We start from the raw sequence: 26,893 nt of genomic DNA, 5'->3' as shown, positions 1-26,893 counted from the left end.
GTTATTTTGGAGGTTCTTATACTATACATAAAACAGTGTAACATCACTTAGAGGAAGATTATAATATGTTAAAGAAATATACACTTCTACTTCCAGTCAAACGGAATAGAGGAGTCAGATTTACTATCCTCTCTGAAAGGATTAAAATAGCAGACAAAATATATGAAACAATGGCACTCCAGACATTGGACATTAGTCACCATTAGTGATCACTAAAAGAGGGGAAAGAGAGGAAAATATTTGAAGCATATTGCACAAATATTCATAGCAACTGTATTTTTAATAGCTCCTAATGTCCATCAAAAGGTGATGAATAAACAAATTGTGCTACATTCATACAATGGAATACACAACTTAGCAATGAAAAAGAATAAACTATACATACAAACAACTACATGGATGAATCTCAAATTAATTATGCCAGTGAAACAAGCCACAAAAATGTAGTACCTATTGTACAATTCCATTTATCTAAAATTATAGAAAAATAAAACTAACCTGTAGTGACAGAAGCAGATCAGGGACTGCAGAAAGAAGGGGAAGGTTGATTTTAAAGGGGCATGAAGAAACTTTCAGGCGTGATGTAATGGTCACTATCTTGATTGTGGTGATAGTTTCACGGCATATACAAATGTTAACACAAATTGTTCAGTTTAAATATAAGCAGTTTATTGCATGTCGATTATATCTCAGTGGCTAAAAAGGAAAAAAGATACAGCATAAACATAATAATAAAAAATAACAAATAAACATGTTATGTATATTTATGTATATACTTATACCTGCATGCATGCATGCTAAATCGCTTCAGTTGTGTCCAACTCTTTGTGACCCTATGGACTGTAACCCACAAGACTTCTCTGTCCATGGGATTCTCCAGGCAAAAATACTGGAGTGGGTTGCCATACCCTCCTCCAGGGGATCTTCCCCATCCAAGGATCAAACCCACGTCTCCTGCATCTCCTGCATTGGCAGTCAGGTTCTTTACCACTGGTGCCTCCTGGAAAGCCCATATTTACAACATGTTAAAATATAACAAATAAACAAGAAAAATAAATCATAAACAATATGGCATAAACATATTATTTTAGAGATATGGAGGTAACTGCCAAAAGAACTAAAAAGAGAAACTTAAAAGTTGTTCCCTAGGCCAGAAACTAAAAAGATCTTAGAGGAAAACATAAGCAGTACACTCTTTGACATACATCACAGCAAGATCCTCTTGGACTCACCTCCTAGAGTAATGGAAATTTTAAAAAGTAAACAAATGGTACCTAAACTTAAAAGGTTTTGCACAGCAAAGGAAACAATAAACAAGATTAGAAAACAACTCTCAGAATGGGAGAAAATAATTGCAAATGAACTGACTGACATAGGATTAATTTCCAAAATATGCAAGCAGCTCGTTACCAGAAAAACAAACAACCCAGTCAAAAACTGGGTGGATGACCTAAACAGACATTTCTCCAAAGAAAACATACAGATGGCCAACAAACATGCTCAACCTCTCTCATCATGCTTGTGTGTGTGTGTGTGTGTGTGTGTGTGTGTGTGTGTGTCTGTTAGTCGCTCAGTTGTGTCCGACTCTTTGTGACTCCACAGACTGTAGCCCACCAGGCTTCTCTGTCCGTGGGGCTCTCCAGGCCAAGAATACTGGAGTGGGCTGCCATTTCCTTCTCCAAGGCATCTTCCTGACCCAGGGATCGAACCTGGGTCTCCTGCATTGCAGGCAGATGCTTCAGAGAAATGCAAATCAAAACTACAATTAAGTATCACCTCATACAGCTCAGAATGACCATCATTAAAAAACCTACAAACAATAAATGCTGGAGAGGATGTGGAGAAAAGGGATCCCTCTTGCACTGTTGGTGGGAATGTAAATTGAAACAGCCACTATGGAAAACAGTATGGAGATTTCTTTAAAAAACTAAGAACTACTATATGACCCAACAATCCCACTACTGGGCATATACCCTGATAAAAACATAATTGTAAGAGACACATGTACCCCAATGTTTGTGGCAGCATTTTTTACAATAGCTACAACACGGAAGCAACCTAGATGTCCATTGACAGATGAATGGATACAGAAATTGTGGTAATACATACAGTGGAATATGACTCAGCTATTTAAAAAAATGCATTTAAGTTAGTCCTAATGAAGTGAATGAACATAGAACCTGTTATTCAGAGTGAAGTAAGTCAAAAAGAGGAAGACAAATATTGTATACTAACACATGCATATGGAATTTACAAAGATTGTACAAATGAAATTATTTTTAGGGAAGCAATAGAGACTCAGACATAGAGAACAAACTTGTGGACACAGTAGGGGAAGAAGAGGGTGGGATGAATTGAGAGAATAGCATGGAAATATGTACATTACCTTATGTAAAATAGATAGCAAGTGGGAATTTACTGTGTGATACACGGAGCTCAACCCAGTGCTGTGTGACAACCTACAGGGATGGGATGGGGTGGGAGGTGAGAGGGGAGTTCAGGAGGGAGGGGACATACCTATACCTGATTCATGTTGATGTGTGGCAGAGGCCAACACAACGTTGTAAAGCAATTACCCTCCAATCAAAAATAAAGAAACAATTGTTCCCTGGGAACTTCCCTGGTGGTCCCATGGTTAAGACTCCCTGCTTTCACTGTTGGGGACATGATTTCAATTCCTGGTCAGGGAACTAAATTAAATGAAATAATAGAAGTTGCTCCCCATGTGAGGAAATACAGAGATAGGGTTAACCAAGGCGGGAGAGCAGGGAACTATTGCTTTAAATATAAGCCCTTCTGGATTAGGTACACCAGTTTAGATGCTCAGAGAAGCAGAAGCTCAGATGGGCTTTGGTAGTTGAGAGATCTTATTAGAGGAAAGCCTGTGAAGGGTGAAAGGAGGGAGGAAGAATAGATGGAGAGCAGGAAGACTGTGATCAGACTAGAATTTGTGAAAGGAGAGAGGGAAGAAAAAATTGGAGAGAAAGAGCCTCGGAATCCGGAAAGTTCTGAGAAATATTTGCCAGGCTGATGGGGAGTGTCCCAGCAAAAGTCACCCGTTCCAGGAATCCAACGTCAGGCAGGACGGGCCAGCACGCACACCCTGGAGCTTGGCAGTGTTAAGTCATTGGCTGCCCAGAGGGGCGGGGCTCAGCGTGAGTGCCAGTGGTTCCAAAGTCGTGGCCGCTGTGCTTGCCACTCGGCTAGGCACCCACAGGAGACATTGATTTGATTTTTAAATTTCAAAAGGTTTTTGAAAGAAGAATGAATTCCTCTGATCAACAGGTGAAGTGAATAAACATTCAGAGAACTGCATCATCTTTTAGAGAGCCGTTCACCTGATCATCAGTACCACCTGATTGGTACTACAGATTTTTGAATTCTTTTTTTGTCCAAAAGTATTGTGTTGAGTGCTTCCTCGCTGGAGCAGTGGTAAAGAATCTGCCTGCCAAGCAGGAGACCCGGGTTTGAACCCTGTGTCAGGAAGATCCCCTGCAGAAGGAAATGACAACCCACTGCGGTATTCTTGCTTGAGAATCCCATGGACAGAGGAGCCTGGTGGGCTACAGTCCATGGGGTCACAAAAGAGTAGGACGTGACTTAGCCACTAAACAACAACAAATAAAACTAAGTTTATTTGGTTCTTTCTTAATTGAGGGGTCAGGATGGATGCTGGAGAGGCAGTCATTTTCTCCAAAAAGCGTCCACAAGTTAAGGAATAATGTTCCTGAGCACAAAAAGAAGGGCCTCTTGAGAACCTATGAATTCTGACGAAATAGCCCTGGAAATTATAAATACATACAACCATTGGGAACAGATTGAGCACACTGGGTACCCTCTATTTCTGTAACTTTCACAGCTCTGAGTTTCCTAATGACTTCACAGATCAGACTAATGCATAACAAATAAATTAGGTTCACGGTACAAACCAATTGTTTTATTTTATTTCTTTGTTGAAGTGTGGTTGATGTATGATATCATGTAAGTACCAAGCAATTTTTAAAAATTGTTTAACTGTATATATGGTTTGCAATTCAGAAACCAAGAGGTATATCCAACATGTTAGGTCCTGAAATGAATGCAGTCTTTTGGGCCATTGAGAAAAAGAATACAAAATGTTTGAAAAATTAAAATGCCCACCATCAGTCAACTCCACCCTGTGTGAAGGAAAGTATTGGTGTTGCAGGGCAGGGGCAGAGCAGAATTTTGTAAAAACTTTTGACCATATGAACACATTGCCAGCATCCCTCTCTGGGCCTTAGAAAGGCCTCTGCTACTTACTATGCTTCATCAGCATCCCAGTAAATCTACATCTTGCAGCCCTCTTGGAAAAGGAAGAGAGAATAAATGGGTGTAGAATTCCCTTAGGAAGTTGTTGAGGGCAGGGAGAGGCCTTTTACATATGTTAGTTCTGAAAATAAAAACACACAGAAGCGACTGCTATTTGGTATAAGTTATCTTCCATGCATCTGACACCCCCAGTCACTGATCACTCCCTGTCAGGGCTGGGCTCCAACCACAGGACACTCTGGTGCACACATAGGGTGCAGACACACCTGATTTCCCTGAGAACTTGTCACCCCAATCAGGGAGCTGAATGACAAGAATAAACAGGGAACATTATTTGATTTTATGAAGGAAAATGAATTTCATGTGTCGAAAGCATGGCATATCACATATGTCACAACTGCTTTTAAATACACTGAAAGAAAAACAGAGGGAAATACACTCAAATGTTAACGATAGTTCTCTTTGGGTGTTAAAATTATGAATAATTTTTTTAACTCCCCCCTCCACATTTTCTTTAACAAGCATGTAGTTCCTTTAAACGGAGAAGGCAATGGCAACCCACTCCAGTGTTCTTGCCTGGGAAATCCCATGGATGGAGGAGCCTGGTAGGCTACAGACTGTGGGGTCATGAAGAGCCGAATACAACTGAGCGACTTCACTTTCACTTTTCACTTTCATGCATTGGAGAAGGAAATGGCAACCCACTCCAGTGTTCTTGCCTGGAGAATCCCAGGGACGGGGAGCCTGGTGGGCTGCCATCTATGGGGTCACACAGGGTCGGACACGACTCAAGCGACTTAGCAGCAGCAGCAGCAGTTCCTTTAAATCAGCAAACGAACTTCAAAAAGTGTTTAGAAAAAATGTGTTAGCTTTATAGATATATGTTAATATACATAATTATATGTATTCATTAATGCATGCGATGTACAGGGAACTAAAGGATTTAAAACTTTCCAAGATACTCGGTAAGAATATTTCACGTGGCAGATATTACCAGGGTAATGTGAGATTGAGAGACTCAGTGAATCTCAGGTTTGAAATGGCCCAAGTGTTGGTCATCTATTGCTGCATAACAAACTATCCCCAACTTAGCAGCTTAATCCAAGAAACACTTATTATTTCGCAGTTTCTATGGGTTAGGCATCTGGGTGTGACTCAACTGAGGGTTCTAGCTCAGAGTCTGTCATGAGGCTGCAGACAAGATGTCAGCAGGGCCTGCAGTCATCTAAGGCTCAGGCAGGGCCAGAGGATTAACCTCCAAGATGGCTCATTCATATGGCTGCAGGCAGGAGGCCTCAGCACCTTGCCATATGATGACTCACAGGGCTGCCTGAGTGTCCTCACAAGACAACAGCTTGTGTCCCTCAGAGCGAATGACCAGAGAGAGAGAGAAAGAGATCGAGAGGCAGAAGCCAGTGTCTTTTATGATCTTGCCCAGGGAAGGACATACCATCACTTCTGCCAGATTCTTTCATCACACAGACCAATCCTGTTACAGCATGGGAGGGGAATAGAGGAGGGCATAAATACCTGGAGACTGAGAACACTAGGGGCCCTTTGTGCCCTCCCCCCATCCATGGCATCTTTGAGAGACTAGAAATGTCCAACACAATGAGAAATATCAAAACTGTTAAAGCAATTTGTCTTTTAGTCGCTCGATTGTGTCTCACTCTTTGAGACTCGGTGGACTGCAGCACACCAGGATTCCCTGTCCTTCACCATCTCCCGGAGCTTGCTCAAACTCATGTCCATTGAGTCGGTGATGCCATCCAACCTTCTCCTCCTCTGCCATCCCCTTCTCCTCCTGTCTTCTGTCTTTTGTAGCCTCAGGGTCTTTCAGGGCCTGATCAGAAATGACCCTTTTAGGACTCCCCTGGTGCTCCAACGGTTAGGAGCCCGTCTGCCAATGCCGGGGACATGGGTTTGATCCCTGGTCCAGAAAGATTCTACATGAAGGGGCAACTAAGCCTGCATGCCACAACTACTGAAGCCTGCGTGCTCTGCAACAAGAGAAGCCACCAGGATGAGAAGCCTTTATACCACAGCTAGAGAGTAGCCCCCCCCCAACAACTAGAGAAAGCCCACGCTCAGCAATGAGGACCCAGTGCAGCCAAAAATAAATTGGAAAAAAAAGAGAAATGGCTCTTCTAAAAACTTACTATATTACTGGTAATAAGAGTAATGTGATTTTTAAACTTTTCATTGGCTTTCACTTCCTGGAAAGTTACAGAAGTTTTTTTCCCCTCTCTTCAGAGAAGACTGTAGGACAAAATTGAGATTTTTTTTTTTTTTTCAAAAAAATTTCTTTTGGTTGTATGGCTGTTAGTGAATTTTCTCAGAGGCAAAACCAACCAAACAAAAACCCTATTGTTTTTTTTTTTTTTAAAGACTGTCTAGATGCCTGTGTGCGTGAGTGCTCAGTCCCTTCAGTCATGTCTGACTGTTTACAACCCTATGGACTGTAACTCCTCTGTCCATGGAATTCTCCAAGCAAGACTACTGGAGTGGGTTGCCATTTCCTTCTCCAGGGGATCTTTCCAACCCAGGGATTGAACCTGTGTCTCCCGCATTGCAGGCAGATTCTTTACCACTGAGCCACTGGAGAAGCCCTGTCTAGATGCCTAACTGATAAAAGATAATCTATCTACCTCAGCAGATAAAATATCTAACACTATACATGGATTCCAACATGGAGGCTCATGAAATCAACACAGAAACCATATTGCTAAAAAACAACAATCAGAATGAAAGGTCTGTGACTTGGGGTTTTCTTTTCTAATGAATTAATTCATTTAGGTGAAAAAGTCTTATAAATAGTGTAAAATTAAACCCCCTTGTCTACATTTAATGAACCACTTTTATTTAAAAGAGTAAAATGCTGTGAAATGGAAAATGCTTTGAAATTAGAGACATAAGGTTACAGAAACATGGGGCAGCACATCCCTCCTTCAGAACTGCTCCTCCTAATGGGTACCTTTGGTTAGTATTTCAAATTATGTCCAGACTTCTTAAGAGGAGGAATTCTTCTGTATTCATCTTCAAATCCCAAATGCCCAGTAAAATGCCAGGCATAGAGAAGTCATGTTGTACTCGCTGAACGAATGAGAAAGGGAAAGCAATAAATGTTTGAGGGAAATGATACAACTACAAGGCCAGCTCTCACCCTAATGCCCATTCCCTGCTTTGCCCCCTGTGTTCCCAACATCCCCTGACTTCAAGAAGAGTCCCCAGGAAGACAACTGGCTGTGGCATCAGTAAATCACCAGGTTCCCTGATGACTCCTGACTCGGCATTCCACCAAGTCCAGTGAATTCCCTTTTCAAATTGATATTTTAAATCCTCATCCACGGTACTAAAGGAAAATGAATCTTCCCAGCTTCTTGTTTTGGCATCTATTTTCAACACCATCCCATAATGTTCTCTGCATTTACTCTCTTCTGCTAGTATGAGAATGGAACATGGGTTCTTGAGTTGATGGATTCTGTTTCTTGCTTTTGTGTCCAGCTGGAAAGCTACTTAGTTCATCTTCTTTTAGTAACAGATTTTCTCCCAGGACTAAACTTCCCAGCAAGTTCAAAGGCACTCTCAGCTCCCCCCCAGATCTGCCAGTTAACTTACTGCAGCCACATAGTACTGTCTTTGATAATTCAGCCCTGCTCAGTCAGGCTTTTCTCTATCTCAGGATAAAATAAGGTTTTATCAAGTTGTCAAAGCCCTGGATTTTGGCATTGTCTCCAAAAGGGTGTTAAAACATTCCCAAAGGATGAACCCTCTTGAACTAAGCAATCACTGAGGGGAAAGGAATGCAAGCAGGTCTGACGGGCTCTGCAGCTCCCCCCTGATTTATTGCACATTGCTTTATAGGGACAAAATGTTCATTCTGCTGAGTTCAGTAAAGATGAGACACTCTCTGTGAATTGAGGGTTTCACCACGTGCAACTGGGTCATGTTTATCAAAACTCAGGTGTGCTCATCACTGAGTTAGTAGTCTCATTATTCACTTGCCTTCAGAATGTTTATCCCAGCACGTACTGTACCACTCCAGTGTTTTTTCATTTCAAAGCTGAGATTTTTATCAGCATTACATTTTCTGATGAGCTCTTTAGAGTTTAAAGTACAGATTTTTTAAAAGTCAGAGCTCTACATCTGCAAGTACAAGCTGGTCCAGGATAAATCAGACCCACTCAAAATACAAGGATTATGGTTAATCTTTCTGTTATTATTGTTGTTAGAAAAGTAGTTTCCCAAATTGCAGAAAGAAAAAAAAAGCAGAAGAAAAATACAAATTATTCTAGGCTGTTCTTTTGGTGTGTTTCTTTTTAGTCTTTTCTTTATAAATAACATTTTGAATTTTTCATTAACCTGTTATAAGTGTGCCCCCATTTTGCTACAGACTTGACTTTATTTATAACCATGGGTTTTATACAGGTGGCTTTTGACAAGGACAGGTTTTAGTGAACAAAATTACGCTAGGAATTACAAAAAAAGTAAAGAAAGAAATCCAGGTCATCGAACATTTTTCATTACATTATTTTTCATCATTATAGTTCATCATCAAATTATTTTTCAAATGTATTTCAGAGTATTGCAGTTTCAAGCAACATTTGTTAGTACATTGTGTATATTTGAAGGGAAATTCTGAAGTTGTTTTAAAGTTTATTTATTCAGCCACGTTTCAATGACTCTTCACCTTTTTTCTTAAAAACTAAAGAATCCAGTGACAGTGAGGAGGGTGGACTCTCAGAATTCTGAGTTCTATGGGAAACTAGTTTGTTGGAATGTATTCCCCAAGGTATACAAACGTTTGGCCAGTCCCAATTTTTGTTTATTAAGATATAGTTGACTTACAATATTATATGTTTCAGATGTACAACATAGTGAATCACAATTTTTAAAGGTTAACTCAATTTACAGTTATTATAAAATATTTGCTATATTCCCTGTACTGCACAATACATCCTTATAGCTTATTTATTTTATACATAGTAGTTTGTATCTCTTAATCCCCTACCCCTATCTTACCCGCTTCTTGCTTCCCTCTCCCCAAGTTGGTAACCACTAGTTTGTTCTCTATATCTGTGAGTCTGTTTCTTTTCTGTTATATTCACTAATTTGTTTTATTTGTTAGATTCCACATATAAGGGGTATCATATAGTATTTGTCTTTTTTTGTATGACTTATTTCATTGAGCATAATACTCTTCATGATGTTGCAAATATCAAAATTTCATTCTTTTTTACGGCTGAGTAGCAGCCCATTGTCTTTGTGTGTGTGTATGCGTGAGTGTGTGTGTGTGTTCCATATCTTCTTTATCCATTCATCTGTTGATGGACACTTAGGTTGGCTCCATATCTTCGCTATTATAAATAATACTGTTATGAACATTGGGGTGCATATATCTTATTGGGGTGCATATATCTTTTCAAATTGATGGTTTTTTTCTTCAAATTTATGCCCAGGAGTGGAATTGCTAGATTATATAGTTCTATTTTTAGTTTTTTGTGGAACCTCCCTAATGTTTTCCACAGAGGCTACACCACTTTAAATTTCCACCAACAGTGTAACAAAGGTTTCCTTTTTCCCACATCCTCAGAATAAGAAGATCTTATTAGAATCTAATGAATGACACAATGCAGATAGCCTGTCCCAAGTCCCTTGTGCCCTCAAAATTCAAATGCAACATTCCACTGGCTCCACTTTAAAGTTTAAAGAAGGAAAAAAGGTGATATATTGGAAGATTTGGGAAAGTGAGCAAAGATGAAAGGAGCAGTGTTTTATGTTTGTATTTCTTTTATATTTGATATCCTTCCATATTAAAGAGGGAAAGAAAAAACACAAGAATATGAGGGGCAGTGTTTTTAATAAAACTTTGGCTGGTTTTCTGTAGGAATCAATGCAAGTAATTTTATCTCTTTGTGGGTCATTTCAAAGCAAGGGGGAAGAAATAAGTTGACAGGATCCCATAAGGTACTTGGAAAATGCACTCTTGTTGTGCTTTATTTAAGTTAGCTAGGAGAGGAAAAAAAAATGAGTAAAAAGGCAAGATTCCACTCAGATCTAGTTCTGCTTCCTATTACTTTTAGGAAAGAGGGAAGGAAGGAAGTGAAAAAGAAAGGGAGGAAGAGAGGAGGGAGGGAGAGGGGAAAAAAAGAAGAAACCCTCTCAAACCCCATACCCTGTATTACAGCATTCACAGTGGACTTCTAAAAGGGTAATAATATATCTCAGTAATTTTTTCAGCTAACATTTGACTAATTGTACAAATTTGAGTTTCAGTTTTCTTTAGTGAAGAAAATTATAATTATAGTTTTCTGACATGATATGAAAACTTAAGTCAGCATGGAGACCCTGCTGTCAAGCTGGGCTGCCATTTGAGCTCACAAGGAAGGAAATCCTTGGAAAAGTATTTTATAGTCCTGCCCTCAGCAATTCAGCTGTGCTTCATTTCAAGACACATTTCTGCCTCATGTGTCATAATAACCAGCTAAACTTGCCCCTTGGAGGGGCACTTCTGGAAGATCCGTAGGAGAATGTACTTGGGCCACATTCTCTCCCAGGACAGCTACAAGGCAAGCTGCCATAGAAAAGGAAACAGGGCACATTTGACCAGTTCTAGGTTTCCTCCTGAAGGCAGGATGTAGACAGAGCTTTCTGAAAGGGTCACAGAAGTTTGCAAAATCCTCTCTGCCCCTGGCTGATTGAGTGAAACAGAGCTCACTGCTCTGATTGGAAATCATGTGAAACTTATTTATGCCATTTTTTATTTTCTCTCTTTAACTCCCTATCAGACATTGAGCAGAGGTTGCGTCTGAATCTGGAGCTAGTTACAATCATGCTGGAAGGAACATTCAATAGAGGGTGAGAAGCCAGGTGAACCGAAGTAAACACGGGTTCTTTGTGAACCAAATCACCACTGTACACCCCTCTTTAAAGCCTATGAACTCCCGAGTAGTTCCCATAAATCCCAGCTGTGCTGAGAGGATTTGAGCCAAGCCTTCCACCAGTAGCTTGCATCTGCATGCATCGGATTCGGCTGTCTCTTAAATCTGCAAGACGTTATCTGCCCCACCATGCACAAACTACTGTCCCGGACTGTATTCAATCCAGATGGGCGGCTTTACGACTTCCTGACTTCCCTTCAATTGCAAGCATGAATATTTTGAAACCAGGCAACTAGGAGACCAATATCCCAGCTAAATGGGAGGTGTATACTGTTCAGGGAAAGCTTTTTAAGTGGCCTCGTAAGAAATGAAATAATGCCCCCTTTTCCTCCTGGATGTCTGGAATTTTCAACCACTTAGAATGTGCACCAGATCACATTTACAACGTACACACTTAGGGTGTGCTCAGGGTCACACATACTTCTCAGTGAACCAGCTTGATCCCCATGCCTTTTGCTCTCACTCACAAAGGCAAATTAGAATGCAGATGAAGTTAATTGTCACAGGAATAAGCTCCAATCTATTTTTTAAAACAATTTACAAACACTGGCACTTCACTATTAGTAACAATAATTTATTTGTGACAATTGATCAGGCTCAGAGATATTTAAACCCTGATCCACTCAGCCCACCGCTACTCCCAGAAGTACCTCCAACTGGGCACATATCAATCAAATATAAGATAGCAATTGGTTTCTGTGTCTACTTCTGCCCCAGGGATAGGGGTCAAGTCTTAACCATCACTTTGAACCAGTAACAGTCCAGTGCCCAGGCTGTAGCAGATTCAATAACAATTATGAAAACCAAAGGAAAGATACATTTATGCCTGGAATTATAGAAAGATCCACAGGAAAAAAAAAAAACAACAACAGCTGATAATGGTGATTGTCTCTAAGCAAAGGAACTGGGAGACTGGGGATGAGAAACTTGCTTGTCATTGTTTATTATTTTATACTAATGGAAATTTTTACCCTGTATGTTGTATTTAATAGAGTAGATTCGGATAGATGTTTATTAAAGGAATAAACAGTAGATGAATGAACAAGCTACAATCCAGGGTTGACGCCCGAATATTTTTAGCTGCAGCAACTTAATGGCAATGGCTTTTCCTAGCCCTGAGTTTCAGATCCTTCCAGTGACTCATGGTAAGTTGTGTGCCAGGTCAAGAGAGTGCTGACACCCCGACTGACTCAGTGTCCAGACATTCTTGGCTGAGGAGGAGACAAAGAACTGTCACAAAGACTAGATTTCATTGGTCCCATTTTGATCCATTCAGCAGAAATGGAAATACTGTTTCTCTCAATATTAGATGTCCTTTGTCTGCAATGAGCCGCTATAGTTAGTTCTTTAAAATAAAGCTCTAATCAAAGCTCAAGGAAACCTGGAACGCTTTAGGGAAGAAGCCCATTTGTTTCATGAGTTTGTGGCTCCTTTTAGCCCCACAGAGGCATTTTTTTTAAACTTTTTTATTTTATATTAGAGTTTAGCTGATTAATGGGGCTTCCCTGGTGGCTCAATGGTAAAGAAATGGCCTGCAGTGCAGAAGACCTGCGTTCGATCCCTGGCTCATGAAGATTTCCTGGAGAAGTGCATGGCAACCCACTCCAGTATTCTTGCCTGGAGAATCCCATGGACAGAGAAATCTGGAGGGTACAGTCCCTGGGGTCGCAAAGAGTTGGACACATCTAAAGCGACTTCACATGCATACGTAGCTGATTAACAATGTTTTGATAGTTTCAGGTGAACAACAAAGGGATTTAGCCATCCGTATACATGTGTCCATTTTCCCTTTAAACTCCCATCCCATCCAGGCTGCCACATAACATTGAGGTGAGTTCCCTCTACAGTAGGTCCTTGTTGGTTACCCATTTAAAATATAGCTATCCCACAGAGGCACTTTAATACAGTCATTCCAAAAGCACTGGCTTTGAGATCAACTAGAACTTTCCTAACTGCCCTGGGCTCCAGAATCCTCAGTTTTATATAAACTGGGAGACAATGATATCTATCTGACCAACTTCCATTAGGCCTAAATTAGCTAATGTGTTTAAAATCTGGGGACACAGTGCTCCAAAAGTAGTCCCTATTATTTTTATCCTCACATAGTTCCATGGTCCCTTTTCCCCTTAAACTGGCTGGGATCAATGCCAGTCTTTGCTTTGAGACAAGCTCTGAGGCTCACCTCTGACGTCCAACGATACTGCAAGTTGAAGAACGGGTCACTCCCTCCTATAATGAACATACTGGGACTTGCCAGGTAACACTTAGTGGTAAAGAACCCACCTGCCAATGCAGGAGACATAAGAGATATGGGTTCCATCCTTGGGTCCGGAAAAGCCGCTGGAAGAAGGCATGGCAATCGACACCATTATTCTTGCCTGGAGAATCCCGTGGACAGAGGAGCCTGGTGGGCTACAGACCATAGGATCACAAAGAGTTGGACACAACTGAAGCGACTTAACATGCACACACATAATGAATATACAGGAGTTTCCCTGGTGGCTCAGATGGTAAAGAATCTGCCTGCAATTCAGGAGATCTGGGTTCGATTCTTGGGTAGGGAAGATCCAGGAGATAGCAAAGGACAGGGAAGCCTGGCACGCTGCAGTCCATAGGGTCACAAAGAGTCAGACACAATTTAGTGACTGAACAATAACAACAACAATAATGAATATATGGGAAGCCTGGTGGTTCAGTGCTAAAGAATCTGACTGCAATCCAGGAGATGCAGGTTTGATCCCCGGGGCAGGAAGAGCCCCTGGAGGAGAAAATGGCAACCCACTCCAGTATTCTTGCTGGGAAAGTCCCATGGACAGAAGAGCTCGGCAGGCTGCAGTCCATTGGGTCTCAAGGAATCAGACATACCTGAACAACTGACCACACACACACATGAATATATGGCATGCATGGTGTTTTTGACCTGTCACTGTTTTTTTCTTTGGCTGCACACTGCAGCATGTGGAATCTTAGTTCCCCAACCAGGAATGAAACCCACACCCCCCACACCCCCTCACACTGTAAGGTGGAGTCACAACCACCACTGGGAAAGTCCCTGACATGTCACTTCTTTTGCCTAGAGTTGTAGAGTAGCAATACATCTCCTAGTTCTCATAACTCCCCATGTTATCTGTCTACCTATCATAGTCCCCAATCAATCACCTTCCAAAGCACCCCATTTTATTCAGCCATGCCAAGATTATATAGTTTGGAAGGTGGAGCCAGTGGGGGGGATAAAAAAAAACAAAAACAGAACTATATAGTTTAATGGCTGCCCCAGTACTGTTGGAAATTTGTCAGCTCTGCTGTTTGAAGGGTGTTAGAAAGATGTCAGCACTGGATTAGACTTTCGAGCAGTCTGTCGTGCCAAGAGCGTTTTTAATGAGGGTTTTGTTTTGGGGGGTTTTTTGGAGTTGGGGGATGAGAGAACAGAGACTAGACTTTTCGAAACCACAATCCCAAATTCCTGAATGTTTGGCAAGTTTGCCAGGAGGTATAAGCTCTGCTCGAGCCTGTCTGGCCGCTACTGTCATGCAGGCCATCTGATGACTGGCTGGGGCGGCCAGGGGCCCTGCCTTTCCCAGCATGTAAGTGTGCAGCACTCCCCACACTCCCTTCCCTGACAATGCCAAGAATCAGAAACAAGGGCCCAGACTGTTAGCCGGCCCCGCATGAGTGGCAGCTTAGAGGGCCTTTATTGTGCCTGGTGCACCGAGAGCAGATTGTTATTCTGCAGGCATGGATTAGAGCCTGGGCAAAAGGCGCCACGCTTGCTGGTACCCAGGGCTGGGCCCTGTCCTGGGCCCTGTCCTGCTGCTTCTGGAGAGGGAAGGGGGCTGTCGTCCTACAGAAGTTCAGTGGGCCATGTTCCAGGAATTGTCTCTAGAGAGCCCATTGGAAGGGGGAAACATTTGTTTTCTGAATTCAAAACACCCTCCAATTCCATTAGTCTGTTGTTTTCCCCCACCTTCCCTACCTCCTCTGCGGCAAAATAGCATCAACCCTACTTTAGTATAGTTATAGGCTCACTACTCCATTTATCATCACTTGAAACTTTATATTTTGCATGAAGCTTTATTAGATAAAGATTTCAGTTGGAAGCAGTTGTTCCCATTGTCTGTGGGATCGTCAGTGAGACAATACTCCCTGGAAGGTTAGCCCCTATAGATTTTAGCCTGGCTGCTGGAAGAATAAACATATTCTGTTTTTATAGTCCTTTTCCAGACTAGAGGATTCTGAGGCATCAGTCCATGAAATGACTCCCTCTTTCCTCCAGGTATTGAAATCCCTAGAGGAAGTTTGAAAGCTCTCTGTCGCTTTCTCATTGGCCTGAATGCCTAACAACTAGATTTGTGCAAAACTTTGAAGTCAGCTATGAAGGTCTACTGCAAAGTTAAATGATCACTGTTTTTAAAAATCTTCCTGATTTCTCTACCAGCAGAGATGTGCTAGAATCAGCATCACACTTTTGGTGATAAGGTGCTGAAAGGCTTTGCAGCAATCAAAAAATGAAGGAAAACATCTGGGCAAAGTGAATGGCAGGACATGGTGACCAAGGAGACTGGCAGAAGCCATTTTGGGGAAAAAAATTGTAAAGGATTCAATATACACATATCACATCCTCTAATTCACCTGCCCCCCACCCCCTACCCTCATCCCCCCAAAATGGAATTCATCTCATTCATTGAAGGAATAGAAACATCAAGTGCAGAAGGGTTGTTCAGGATGGAGTCTGCAGAATTTTCCACTTCTCTTCTCCCACTCACCCCCTTCTATCCTGAGCCTGGAATATCAAAGACACCAAAGGTCTTAACACTCTTCTCCCACTGACTCAGCCTCACCATCGTGGGTGGGGACAGCAGGGAAGTGTGCATGAATTTTTCTAAGCCCTTTTTCTGGTTCAAGCAAAAGGCAAAGGAAGTGAAGGAATCTGTCTGATGCACAAACACAGACTATGATTCTCCTCTAAGACATGTGCTCGCAAGTAGGCTATCATTATTTGAGGCAACTGCGAGTATAATTAAAAACCCTTCAGCACTCCAGTCATGCTTCCTGTCAGAAGGGCAAGATGACACAATGAGAACTGATCAGACTTAACTCTTTAGGCAATGAAAGCAGTGGGGTCATGGTATGAGCATACACCCTCGTACACATGTGCGTCAGCCAAAATGAACGCACTTCACCCATTCTTGAAAACTATTACATTTTATTCAAATAATTTTTACAAGGAACAGAATTAGAGGGATGTAGAAACCTTTCATTCATGCACTCACAATAAATATTTTTGACATATATAAAAGAGGGTGCATATTATTGAATAAATGAAACAAAGGTTTCTAGAACTCTTCCACTTTAGTCCTGAACTCATATATTTCAGTGGTACATTATTTTAGAGTGACATTGAAAATCAGTCTCAGTTAAAGAGAATGCAATGACAAGGTGGTAGGAAATGTAATCTCTAGGTAGGAGATTTTATTATTGTTCCCCTACTCAGCACAAGAAAAATTAACATGAATTAATAAAATAATAAAAATTAATATGAAGACTGGGGGGAAAAAAAAACTGTTCACTTCATGAAACTTTTGCCTGGGAAGTCTGATGCCTTTTGGATAGTCTTCCCTTCAAAATAAGTTTGATAAAGGTACACGCTTCTGAGGAAAGCCACTTTCTGGAGTTCCAATGCCTGAGCTAATAAAATAAGAACATATCAGATGGAAGAGAATAGAAGAATGTGAGTAGGGGCAACAAGAGTTCCAAAGTCCCTCTCCTCTTCTGCCAGACTGGAATTCAACTCAAGACCAGCATGTGCGTGCCCAAAGTGTCTTCTCTTCAACATATCAAAGTAAGATCTAGGAAATCTAGTTTTAAAAACAAATGAACTAATCACAGGTGAGATTTATTTATCCACCTCCAAAGTAAGAGGTAACAACAGTTCATTCCTTCAGAGTATGAAAAAGTGCATACAATTTTAAAAGGCCTCTTAGTTACCTCTTTTGTACTTCATCTAATTATTAATGCCAAAACTTGTTAAATCTGGTAGCAATGACTACTGCTGCTGTGTAATGTTCACTGAGCATTCAGTATTTTGCTAGCTGGAAATAGCATTTTTTAACTGAAATACAGTTGATTTACACTGTTGTGTTTGTTTCTGATGTACAGCAAAGTGATTCAGATACACAGGTAATATATCCTTTTTTCCATTATAGTTTATTATAATATATTGAATATAGTTTCCTGTACTATATTGTAGGTCCTTGTTATTTATTTTATATATAGTGATGTGTATCTGCCAATCCCAAACTCCTAATTTATCCCTCTTTCACCCTCTTTCTCCTTTGGTAACAATACATTTGTTTTCTGTGTGTGTGAGTCTGTCTGTATCTTGTAAATAAGTTCATTTGCGTCACAATTTTAGATTCCACATCTAAGTGATAGCACGTGATATCTATCTTTCTCTTTCTGACTCACTTCACTTAGTATGGTAATCTCTGGGTCCATCCATATTGCTGCAAATGGCATTAGGAAATAGCATTTTCAAAGCATGGCATCTACCTTGAGGAATTTCACCTAATCAGGAAGAAAAAAATTTTGTTTGCTGTCTAGATGTGTGATTAATTACGATGACTCACTCTTCTATTTTGAGCTCTGCCAGTTCACCCTAGGCAGCCCTGGGCAAATCACTTAAACCTCTCCATGCATCAGTCTTCTCATCTGTAAAATAGAACCAAGAATACCAGTCTTCTACAGCCAATTCAATGAGAAGTAATTAATACATGAAATCTTCAGATGAAAGTCTCTGGATGTGCAGAGGGCTATTACACAAACAGTCGAACTGCACCTATACACAGCTGGGCTTGATTCAAGTGAGAAGAGACAAATTCCTGTAAGTTCTACATTCTGTCAAGACCAGGATATATATCTACCCCTATACCAGACTCTGTCCAGTATAGGGCTTAGACTCTGTCCAGCAGAAATATAATGTGACCCACATATATAATTTTAGATTTTCTAGTTTCCAAATTGAAAACATAAAATGGAATAATTGTAATAATTTATTTGATTTCCCTTAATATGTCCAAAATATCATTTCAACTTGTAATCCAGGTGAGGAAGTGGTGATGAGCTCTTTGACATACTTCTCCTTTTTTTTAACTAAATCACTGAAATCTGGTGTGTGTTTTGCATTCACAGCATATCTCGATTCAGATTAGCCCAGTTTCAAGTGCTCGTCAGCCACATGTGGCCAGTGGCTCCCATACTGGAGAGTTCAAGTCTAAGAGCTCCTAAAGCCCCAGGTTGTAAGTAATGTCCACTGATCCATGTAACTTTGGTTTCTATTAGGTTATAGGTCAACACAAATATACTCCACTTTCTTCCTCTGTACTGTTAGGCTTCAGAGAGGTTGATGCTAGAAAGTCCCTTCTAGTAGCACTCAGGAGATTAGCAAGATGGTAGCGGAAGATGCTACAGAAAAAAGTAAATCCTTCCCACTTCTCCCATCCTCACAGAAAAGTGTCTTGAGACATTTGGGGGCAAGTTTCTTGTGTTTTCTATCATGATCGCCAAAATTATGGCATCCCACAGAGACCACACAGACTCACAGCATCATCTCTTCGCCCCCAGTCTCAAAAGGACATTCAGAAATGATTCCCAGGATCATTGGGAATCATTTCTAAAATTGAAATGATTCCCAGTAAAGTTGATGAGAAGTTGAAGTGTAAAAAACAAAATCTGTTTTATTTTTGTTGTTGTTATTTCACCTATTTGGAGGAAAATGACTGTTGGATCTTTGGTTTCTTTGGTTCATATATATAAGAACAATCAACTAACCAAAGAAAGATACAAACTAATCAACCAAAGAGAGAGAGAGAATTGCATCAAATTATTAGGGACTTAAACCATTATTTATTTTAAACTTGAAACACACTTGTTTTAGATAAGTTCTAACTCAAAGGATTTTTCATTCAATTTGAAACAACCAATCCCCAATGTAATACTACATAATAGCTTGCATAGTACAAAATGCTCAAGAAAAAATATGTCTAATGTGGATACATTGACCATTTCACTCTTTCACTGATCTTTGGAAAATACTATATTTTCTTTTTTATCTCCAAATACCATACTGAAACCTTTAGTTTCACCTAAACTCCAGTCTTGAATTTGCCCCAGAATTCTTCTTAGTACCTTGACCTAAGCCCATTCTCTGTGACCTTCTTCATGCAAATTGCTGCCTGATCTTGAGTCTTCCCAAGCTGACCTCAAGTCATTAGATGTTTATTGAACATCTACCAGGAGTAAAACCTTGTGCAGGGCACCGCAGAGACCATAAATATGACAAAGGACTTACTCAAGCTGCATAGACCTAAAAGAAGTAGTAGAAAGCATACATTATTTCACCCATAGGAGAAACACAAAGAATCCTTTACACAAGAGTATTGTAATCAGTTCAGGCTGCATAACAAAATAGACTGGTGGCTTAAACATTAAAAGTTTGCTGCTGCTGCTGCTGCTGCTAAGTCGAGTCAGTCATGTCTGACTCTGTGTGACCCCATAGACGGAAGCCCACCAGGCTCCCCCATCCCCGGGATTCTCCAGGAAAGAACACTGGAGTGGGTTGCCATTTTCTTCTCCAATGCATGAAAGTGAAAAGCGAAAGGGAAGTCACTCAGTCATGTCTGACTCTTAGCGACCCCATGGACTACAGCCTACCAGGCTCCTCCATCCATGGGATTTTCCAGCCAAGAGTACTGGAGTGGGGTGCCATTGCCTTACTTTCTCACAATTCTGGAAGCTCTAAGTCCCAGATCAAGGTCCAGCAGGGTGGTTTCTGGTGAGAGCTCTCTTCTTGGCTTGTAGACAGCTGTCTTGGCCCCCATGGCCTTTCCTGAGTACATGTGGAGACAGACAGCAAGCTACCAGGTATCTCTTAAAGGCACCAATTCCTCAGACCAGCACCCCACCCTCATGACCTCATCTAATCCTAATTACCTCTCAAAGGCCCCATCTGTAATACCATCACACTAAGGGGTTAGGACTTCTAGATATGAACATTGAGGAGACATAAACATTCACTCCATAATAAGGGGTCTCAGAATAAAGAGACACTACCCAGTGGGTTGATCAGAAAAAGATTTTATAGTGGAAGTTGCACCTGACATAGCTATCAAGGTGCCCTCCCTTCTGGGCACTAAAAAGTCATGCATCAGGGGTCAAGTGAATGAAATATCTTTTGTACATCAGTGCAGCTATTTCTGATTCATGGGTCTGTTACCCTGGATTCAGTTCATGTGGCCTTTACCCCTCCTTCTTGAGCTCCAGCCTTGGGTGTTCTTCTATCTTCTAGACATTTCTACCTTCTTGACCCATAAGTATCTAAAACTCAGTATCACCAAACCAGTATTCATTATCTTCTACAAAGGTCCGTCTAGTCAAGGCTATGGTTTTTCCAGTGGTCATGTATGGATGTGAGAGTTGGACTGTGAAGAAAGCTGAGCACCAAAGAATTGATGCTTTTGAACTGTGGTGTTGAAGACTCTTGAGAGTCCCTTGGGCTGCAAGGAGATCCAACCAGTCCATTCTGAAGGAGATCAGTCCTGGGCGTTCATTAGAAGGACTGATGCTAAAGCTGAAACTGCAATACTTTGGCCACCTGATGCGAAGAGTTGACTCATTGGAAAAGACTCTGATGCTGGAAGGGATTGGGGGCAGGAGAAGGGGATGACAGAGGATAAGATGGCTGGATGGCATCACCGACTCGATGGACATGAGTTTGGGTGAACTCCGGGAGTTGGTGACGGACAGGGAGGCCTGGCGTGCTGCGATTCATGGGGTCGCAAAGAGTCGCACACGACTGAGTGACTGAACTGAACTGAACTGAACCACCCAACTTGTGCTTGCTCCTACCTTCCCCTACAGTTTGGTTCCAACACCCTCCATTACATCATTCAGCTGGCAACCTCCCCCTTTCTTAACTAAACTGTCAAATCCACTTTTCACCCTTCTCATCTCTATCCCCTCCTCACAATTTCCTTTGCCTATACTTTGGTTCAGACCATCATCATCTTTCTTATAAACCACTGAAGGACTGTCATTGTAATATTTTAATAATAATAGCTGCCATGAAGCAGGAACTGTGCTTGACCTGCTTTGCCAGGCATCACCACATGGTGAGCTGGCAGCCAAGGCAGATGGCTTTGTATGTGCTATTCATGGCTGTAATTGTAAAGTCTGGAGCTCTACCCAAAACACAATAAAAACTCAATAAATATTTATTGAGGCCAAAAAAATAATAGCTGCCATGTATTGAGAGCTTTCTAGATGGCAGCTTCTGCTCTGAATACTTTATAGGTGTTGTTTCCTTTAAACTTCACAACTATCACAATTTGCATTTTACAGATGAGGAAACCAGGTCAACAGAGAGGCAAAAAAAAGCTTGCCCAAACACACAGCTGCTAAGATAGACAAGCAGGTGCTGGATCTCAGCAGTCTGAATCCAGAATTCTCTCTCTTATCATGACCCTAATGTATTAACATTCTACCTTCTCAGCAGTGGACTCCCTCCTTCCAGACTCTGCATGCGTGCTAAGTTGCTTCAGTCGTGTCCAACTCTTTGCAGTCCTAGGCACCGTAGCCTGCCAGGCTCCTCTGTCCATAGGATTCTGCAGGCAAGAATACTGGAGTGTGTTGCCACGCCCTCCTCCAGAGGATCTTCCCAACCCAGGGATCGAACTTGTGTCTCTTATGTCTCCGGCATTGGCAGGTGGGTTCTTTACCACTAGCGCCAACTGGGAAGCACCCATCATCCGTTCTTCCTCTGTTGCCATAATGATCTGACTAAAATACAAATCTAATGTTCTCATTCCTGGCTTCAAACCATTCAACAGCTTCTGTTTCCTATACGATAAAACTCCATGGAAACCCGAGGCCACAAAGCCCTCCAGACAGTGGCTCTTTCTTCCGCTCCAGCTTTGTCCACTCTTGCTTCCTCACCTCACTTCTAAATACTTACCATTGTCAGAAGATGTCTTTCCACTGCATGCCTCCAAAAGGTCCCACGTGCTGCTCCCTCTTCACAGAATATCTTTTTTCATCACTTCTCTAATTTCCTTCCCCTTCAAGCTCCTATGCACTCTGAATAGAGCTTCCCCCTCAAGGAAGCGAGCCAGTTAGTTAGAAATCATTTGCCAAAAGGGAATTCCTGAATGATTACTGTGTCAAGTGACCAATTGACCAAATTTAACAAAAAATTTAAACTATTTAGAAAGTTTACAACAATTTTATCTTGAATGGAATGGATTCTACACTTTTGAAGATTTCTGTGGAGTTATAGTTAGCCAGGTTAATCAACTGATCCCAGGACCCTGGCCTGTGGATTTTTTTTTTTTCCTTGTGTTGACTGATGCATGTTATTATGTTTGAAATCCCAGGAGACTGAGTGCATAGGGTCTGGCTATGTGTCTTTATCTTTTGTCCCTGTATCTAGTGGAGTGTGGAATATGCTAACGCTTTAGTAAATGCCATATTAAGCTAAATCTTATGTCATCAATAAGTGAGCACTTATAGGTACTACTAGCATTAATCCATCAGAAAAAGATAATTGCTAAACAAAACAAATATACATCCTAGAAACTTTGAAGTCATAGAATATGTATATTCAGGACTTTTCTTAACACATTTGGGACCCACCTTGAGTACAAATGGAAGGCCACATACCTACCATATGCAGAATATTTTGATGTTATAAAAGGAAACACAAATATTAAATTAAACAGATTCTCTTTACCTGGAAAAAGGTAGCTTTAAAATTGTTTGGAACTCAGGATTGAACCCACATTTGCATTCAGAGCCTTCCCATATCATTGATTGTCAGTGGTAGTGTGGGGATATCCAACCCCAAATCCTAGCCCTTGGTCTCTAGCCCCTGACCTGTGGTCCATACCTTTCTCTGCTCTCAGCTCAGTTTCACATTGTGAAGTCCCACACACACACACACACACACACACACACACACACTCACATGGACATCCAGCCACCTGAAACAGCTGGCCCTGTGTCTACCTTATGATATCACAGTGGTGCAGCCCACTCCCCTCAGGAGATGAGGCTCTGGAGTGAGCGGACATCACTGGGGCAAGGAAATCCCAGTCCCGTGGAGCTAGAATCCCCTTCAGTTCAGTTCAGTTCAGTTGCTCAGTCGTGTCTGACTCTTTGCGACCCCATGAATTGCAGCACGCCAGGCCTCCCTGTCCATCACCATCTCCAGGAGTTCACTCAGACTCACGTCCATCGAGTCCGTGATGCCATCCAGCCATCTCATCCTCTGTCGTCCCCTTCTCCTCCTGCCCCCAATCCTTCCCAGCATCAGAGTCTTCTCCAATGAGTCAACTCTTCACATGAGGGGGCCAAAGTACTGGAGTTTCAGCTTTAGCATCATTCCCTCCAATGATGGACTGATCTCCTTCAGAATGGACTGGTTGGCTCTCCTTGCAGTCCAAGGGACTCTCAAGAGCATCCTCCAACACCACAGTTCAAAAGCATCAATTCTTCGGCGCTCAGCTTTCTTCACAGTCCAACTCTCACATCCATACATGACCACAGGAAAAACCATAGCCTTGACTAGACGGACCTTAGTCGGCAAAGTAATGTCTCTGCTTTTGAATATACCATCTAGGTTGGTCATAACTTTTCTTTCAAGGAGTAAGCGCCTTTTAATTTCATGGCTGCAATCACCATCTGCAGTGATTTTGGAGCCCAAAAAAATAAAGTCTGACACTGTTTCTACTGTTTCCCCATCTATTTCCCATGAAGTGATGGGACCAGATGCCATGATCTTAGCTCACCATTATTAAATATTATGTTGGAAATGGAAACGTATCTATGGTATATTAAATTTCAAAAGTGAGATTTGAAGCTTTTAAGACATCTGCTTGATAATCTATTTTTATAAAAACTATATATGTATATAAAGGCATAATACATAAAAAATCGAAAGAAGCATACATCAAATTTATTATGGTTATTATTATCTCCAGATGCTGGGATCAAGTATGATATTTTTTTATTATTGCTTACTTGGATTTTATGTTTTCACTACGAATATGTATGACATATGCCATTTTTTGAAATAATAAAGGTTAAAATAAAAAACATTAAAAAATAGTCTATTTAACTCTGGGATCATTCCTACGTTATTTAAGTGAAACATGGTATTTTTCAAAACCTCAGAAATTTAGCACTTCCTATCCAGTAATAGTAGAGGATTTATAAAACATACTGGAGAACTCACTGGCTGGTGAGCAAATTGCATGAGGCTATTGAGGGTTTCCTATTTACAGACATGTGCTCATGAGGCTATGAATGTATACATTTATACTAAGTCATAGAAAAATAGTCAGAGTATACAGTGCATATGTGTCCATCCTGGTACCCAGAATTCTTCAAACAGAGAAGTACTCTGTTCTCCATAGAGCCTGTCACTAACTCACTGTCTGTATGTGGGCAAACTGCTGTGGGCCCCAGACAGTGGGGTCGAGCTATAAAACTAGTTGTTAGCAAGATGCTTGCAGAGTCTCATGGAATGATCATCCACCTGACTAATATTACTTCACTAACATGGAAGGGAAGGATATTATTTGTTAATAATCCAAATAATTTTAAGTAATGCTGTGTGTGTGTGTGTGTGTGTGTGTGCCAGCATGCACGCACACACGCATGCGCCATATCCCATATACATATGCAAACTGTAAATGGAGCATGGATGCTTATATGCATGGCATTTCAATAACCTTAGATATTGTTGGGTATTTTTTTCCATTGAAAGTAACCTTTTGCCTAGAGATGGAATCAGAATAATCATATACATTTTCAACAGTTTCAGTGAATACAAATTGACCCAAATATTCCCTCAAAGTGTTCAAGCTATAAATTAATTCTAAACTAAGCTTCTCTGAACTTATTTTTAAGAGTTAGTTTAAATTAGCATTTCCTGCCATTTGTAATGAAAAAAAGTGTCATATATAAACAAGAATATGACAACATTTCTATTTTCAGGGGATTCTGTCTAGACCAAAAAAATTCACTTCAGGATAAACACCTGACAGGGAAAAAGTCCATTTCCAAAAGAACTGTTTTATTCTTCTCATATTCTAAAAAATTGATCTGCACAAAAATAAGAAAGTACTATACGTTCAGAAGTTTTATGATTTTACTTCTCACAGTACTAAAGTGGGAATGTAATTGCCTTCTTGAGCTACACTGGTAGCAAGTGAGAAATTAAAAAAAAATTGTATGGTGAAAGAAAATGAAAAACATTGAACATATTGCTGTAACAGGCCAGGTTCACAGTCAAAATCTTGTATCTATTCATTGTATTTACTTGTCTAGACAGCTCTCTGCTGATTGGAAGGATGCATCCCTGAAGCTGGGCATTTGGGCTTTATGGAATGTGTGTGTGTGTGTGTGTGTGTGTGTGTGTGTGTGTGTGTGTATGCGCGCGCGCGTGTGTTCAATATTTAGCTTGGTACTTGGGTTTACAAGATAGCCTCAGAAGCCTATACCTAACCTACAACAGAATAGGCTAGTCTTAGAAATGCACCATGATTTATAACATTATTACCACAAGGAAATGAATTCTAAAACATAGCTCAGGAAATCATTTAACCATCTTCCTTTTCCACTTGCTTGCACTTTTAGACACAAGAAGAAAGAAGCACCAGTGGCTGAGAATTGCTTCTGGCACCTCAGGGTTAGAGGTGGTCTGTGTCTCTGTTTGCTATTTGTTTATTGACTCTGTTGTGTTCTGATTATAAAAGAAATATAGTCCGTTATAAAAATTAATAAGGCGGAATATAGAACTTAAGAAACAAACATCCTATTTCTCAGCTATACCCACACTACCAGTTTGGTGTAGTCTTGTGCTTTTCATATAATTGTTTATGATTGGTGGTATCTCACATTTTTAAAAATTCTGTTATATCATACATAGCATTCTGCTAATAGGCCTATGAAAATATATTCAACATCATTAGCCATCAAGAAACTGCAAATCAAAATTACAGTGAAATACCGCTTCACACTTATGAGTATAGCTATTACCAAAAAGACATAATAACAAACAACATACTAGTACGGATGCAGAGAAGTTAGAACCCTTATATGCTGTTAGATGGAAGGCACATCCACTGTGGAAGATAGTCCAACAATTTCTCAAAAGGTTGAACTAGAGTTCTCATATGACATAGACATCTGTCTTACTGATGATTCCATTTATATGAAACGTCCAGAACAGGCAAATCCAGATGGAAAGAAAGTAGAGATTCGTTGGGACAAGGAGGAATGAGGAGTGGAAGCTAATATGTACTGAATTTCTTTTGGGAGTGATGAAAAGATCTAAAATTAGATATTAGAAGTTTATGACTCTGTGAATATACTAAAAACTACTTAATTACGTGCTTCAAAAAGCACACAATTTTTAGTGAATTTTATGCTGTGTGAATTATATATCAATAAAGTATTATTAAACCATATATATTGGCTGTGTGACCTTATTTAATCTCTGAGTTTTAATTTCTTATCTCTGGAAAGGATTATATGAGGGTTTATATATATATAATTTACATATAAATCTAATAAATATTTATTTGTAATCATTCTTATATATGTAA

The 26,893-nt window shown here is 40.6% G+C and overlaps 1 long non-coding RNA gene across 1 annotated transcript in view; it reads right to left on the bottom strand.

Annotated features, from left to right (window-relative positions):
• The window catches only part of LOC128053750 (uncharacterized), a 417,990-nt gene extending 400,114 nt beyond the window's left edge, over positions 1-17,876 (bottom strand). Inside the window, exons 1-2 of the long non-coding RNA XR_008199966.1 lie at positions 17,858-17,876; positions 13,515-13,635 (exon numbers count right to left, since the gene is read on the bottom strand). This is a non-coding gene — a long non-coding RNA (uncharacterized LOC128053750). The remainder of the gene's footprint in view (positions 1-13,514; positions 13,636-17,857) is intronic.
• Between the last annotated feature and the right edge of the window lie 9,017 nt (positions 17,877-26,893).

Source organism: Budorcas taxicolor, chromosome 1, assembly GCF_023091745.1.
Source record: "Budorcas taxicolor isolate Tak-1 chromosome 1, Takin1.1, whole genome shotgun sequence".
In the NCBI taxonomy this organism is placed as follows: Eukaryota; Metazoa; Chordata; class Mammalia; order Artiodactyla; family Bovidae; genus Budorcas; species Budorcas taxicolor.
Note: the sequence above shows the minus strand (reverse complement) of the source record. Positions and strands in the feature narration are given on the sequence as shown.